Source organism: Balaenoptera musculus, chromosome 17, assembly GCF_009873245.2.
Source record: "Balaenoptera musculus isolate JJ_BM4_2016_0621 chromosome 17, mBalMus1.pri.v3, whole genome shotgun sequence".
Lineage (NCBI taxonomy): Eukaryota > Metazoa > Chordata > Mammalia > Artiodactyla > Balaenopteridae > Balaenoptera > Balaenoptera musculus.
In genome coordinates, this window is record NC_045801.1 from 41,357,229 (window position 1) to 41,361,131 (window position 3,903).

At 48.8% G+C, this 3,903-nt stretch overlaps 1 long non-coding RNA gene across 1 annotated transcript; it reads right to left on the reverse strand.

Moving 5' to 3' along the window:
• Positions 1-1,484: 1,484 nt before the first annotated feature.
• On the reverse strand, positions 1,485-3,653 carry LOC118883240. Its single transcript, XR_005016974.1, has 4 exons — positions 3,516-3,653; positions 3,126-3,218; positions 2,785-2,853; positions 1,485-1,618 (listed from the first exon to the last, which is right to left on the reverse strand). It is a non-coding gene; the product is annotated as an uncharacterized LOC118883240 (long non-coding RNA).
• Positions 3,654-3,903: the final 250 nt, after the last annotated feature.

Consider the following 3,903-nt stretch of genomic DNA (forward strand, 5'->3'; position numbering starts at 1 on the left):
TCAGTGCTTGCTCTGTGCTAGGCATAATAAAGGTGAAAGTGTCACACAAATTTGAACCATTATTTTTATATTATATCATTTAATGAAGATGAGCTTTCTGGTTGGGTTAAGAAAATAATAGCTACCGTTTTTGGTGCATTTAACATGGGCCAGGCTCATGCCACGTGCTTTCAGTGCATCCTTCACTTAGGCCTCCCTACAACCTGATGAGGTGGGTCTGCTCTTCTTCCCATTTACGGACAAGGAGAGTGAGGCTTAGAGAGTTTAAGCAACTTATTCAAATTACGATGCTAGTAATTGGTAGAACAAGGAATTCAAACCCAGATCTCTTCGACGCAAGACAAAGCACAGCTCCCCAAACTGGCAGAATGGCACTCTGCAAACAGAGATGGCCACAAGGTGACCTGACCACAACCGTCCACCTGTGTCCAGGCAGAAAGACTGCCACTGAATGGAAATAGGGCTAACTCAGCACAAGGTCCTGCATGCATTAACAAGTCACTGATTGCCTAGGCTGTGAGGAAGTTCCTGTATTAATCATTAGTGTTTAGATTCCAGGACAATGAGACTCACAGAAGACTAAGCTTCCTGGTGAAGAGCTTCCCGGTTTCTCTGAGAACGCCCTTGCTCTGCACACAGAGAAACCCTCAGGCTCCCCACTGAGCTAGCAACATCCTCTATACCAGGCCTTGTGGGCTTTGCTTTCTCCAAAGGAAAAAAAATCTCAAAGTTCTTATTTGACATGAACTCCAGATTCTACAGAGCAGCTATTGGCAGGAAAGCCCATCAGAGGACCAGGATGCCAGAGGCAAAGGCAGGTAGCAAGGGGAGGGCTGGGACCAAGGTAGAAAGAGAAAAAAAAATAAAACCTTAAAGCAGGGCCTTCCTTGGCGGTCCAGTGGTTAAGACACCATGCTTCTGCTGCAGGGGGTGGAGGTTCTATCCCCGGTCAGGGAATGAAGAACCCACATGCCGCGTGGCACAGCCAGAAAAAAAAAAAAAAAAGATGTTGAAAACAAACAAACAAACAAAAACCCTTAAAGCAGGACAAGTCACAGAACAGGAAACTATGTGGCACCCATGCCACTACTCCCTATGTCCTCACCCACAGCAGACCCTGCTAATGGGACACATAATTCCCCTTGCTGAGACTGGATGCAGCTTCAGAATCCTTCTCAACACAGCTGTCCAAGTAGCTACAACCAATGGATTGAACCTGACACACCAGTTGAAACCTATTTTCCATCAGGGCCAGGCATACAAAAAGGAGAGGAGAAATGTTATACTCTTGAAATAATGACATGAAACAAGACGAGCTCACACTTATTGAATGTTTATTTTGACCCCGTCCTTATCCTAAGCACTTTACATGTATTAACGTACATTTTCCTCCCTCACAGCAATCCTATAAGGTTGATACTATTATTATCCATATGGGATCCATATGGGAAAACTGAGTCACAGACAGGTTAAGTCACTTGCCCAAAGTAACCCAGTGAGTAAGGGGCAAATTCAGGATTTGAATCCAGGCAATCTGGGTCCAAAACTTGCATATTGAAATAATGTCTATGCTGTGTTGATTCTGTCCATGTGCTGGGGGTGTTTTCAGCTGATGATCCTAGCAAAAGACAAAGATGAGAATGGCTTTACATTTTTGTGTGTTGCATGTCAGCAAAGGTGACTCGTGACATTCTAAAAGACTGTTCTCTGATGTCCTTAGACACTTCTGTCAGGAAATGCCCTTGCTCTGGTCTAGCTTCTCAGTGTGGCCCACTTCCCCACCTCCCACCTCCCCACAGCAGTTCATCTGCCCAGGGCCGGTCACACCTGGGGCAGGTAGCAGAGCCCAGCAGGAAGCACGTCTGAGCCCTGTGGCTGAGGCTGGAACTCCCCTCTCCCTCCTCACCTTGTGTGTATTCCCTGACCCACCACTGGCCTCACTGCAGATCCCAATCTAGCCCAGCTAGACCTGGGAAGTCTCTGGAATCTGGCTGTTCTGTTAATATCAGAAGTTGACAAAAACAGCTGCAGAGGAAGCCAGCTCCACTCCTGCCAATGGTCCCAATGGCGACCAGTCAAATCTCCAAGGAAACAAGCCAGAGTCCAAGCACATGACTCAACCACCGTGTCACATCTTCTCTTTTCAAAGATGAAGCCAAAGGAGCTTTAGGAGGGTGATACAACCTCAGCCTCTGCAACAGAAAAGGCCCACACCTGCCTTGGCAGGTAGCTCCTCTCAGCAGCAGGAACAAGTGTGGCATCTGAGCTTAACCCAAGGTCACCACCAACGCCCCCTCAAAGCTCCACGTTCAGAGACTGCTGAGCAAGGCAGCCAGCAGGCGGCCATGGCAGAGCCCATTGAGGTGCTGTCCGCAATGCCACCCTTTCCCCCAGCCCCGGAGCACTCCCTCCTCCTTGGCGGGGCACAGAGGGGGAAATGGAGACCTTCTCAGGGGCACCAGCAGCTCTGCAGTGTTGGTAGCAGCGGCCCTAGTTATTAACAGTAGCTCCCGGGGCCGGGCCCACTGGGTTCCCCACCCAAATCCTGACAGAGAGTCAGATGGGAGAGTCTGGGCAGACTGGAAGGTGGGTCCCAGGCGGGCTCAGCTAGTCCAGACCATGTTAGCATCAGCTGTCATTTGAAATTAAATGGGCTCCCTTCCTCCTTCTACCCATGAAAAAGGCAAATTTTTAGAAACCTCATGTAAAGCTCTCTAAGCACTTTCAAAAATTTTGTAGAACACTTTGCAGTATGTAACATTTCATAGGTAACATTTCTCTTACTCTTATATGAAGTCTGAGATGCAGAAAGGGCCGATCGCTATGGCCATTTGGTAGATGAGGGAAGAGGTTCTCGAAGAGAGTGTGAAAAGCCACCATCACACAGCAAGTAAAATGGCAGAAAAAATCCAAGCCCAGATCTGAGTGTGAAGTCCCAGCTCCTTCCAGTACATCAGGCCAACTCCCCACCGTGCTGATATCTCGTCTGCAGCCCATTCATCCTTACAATGTTCCTGGGGTACCACGAAGCAAAGGCAGAATTAGAAATGGATCTCTGGGCACTCACAGCCTCCCCCAGCCTGCTGCAAGCCCTCCCCTACTCCCCATCTCCTACCCCCACCTACCTGGCAATTACTGCTGGAGCCAATAGGTTAGGCCATTAGACACTCGTCAACATTTGGTCAGCATTCACAGACCACGGGCGGGGCCGGGAGCAGCTAAAATGAAAGGGTTAGACAATCCTTTCTATACTGGGGTTATAAATGTATAATTCTCTGCACTTATCTCCAGCATTTTGTAGAGAAAGCATTTCACAAATAGGTCAGGCTTAGGGTGAGTCACACAGAAGCCACTCACATCTGCTTAGGTCAAGAAAACCCAGGTGGAGAGAATGTTCTAAGCAGTTCCCTGCAGCCAACACAATCACCGCGTGGAATTCTAGTGCGAGCCCTGCTTTGGGAGATTTTCACAGGGCCTGTCTGGAAAACTCCAGGCACATAACTTTTCAACCTCACCATCTTTTTCCTTTTGGATGGTGGGATTTGGGCCTGGTTCACCAAAGCTGCTCAGGCCCAGTCTCAAGAGATGGCCAGGCCCCGAAAAGTCATCCAGTTCACACGCAGTCCTCCTTATTCCTGAGGTCCCCTCTGGAATTTCTGCCCTTTTCCTCACCCTCTCCCCTCACTGTGGTGCCTGGTCATCCTTCCTGGCTCAGAAAAAAAGCAATCTAGTAAAATGATGGCAGGGTAAGATGTGGGTGTCACTTTTCCCAGAAGTGGTGAAAGCAGGTCAGCAGAGGAGAGAGTGGTGATTGGGTAAAGAGACGGTGATTGGTCTACTGACCGGGCTGGACTTGTTGTGTAATTGGACATTGCCTTTCCTTTTTCTCCCCACTGCCTTTCA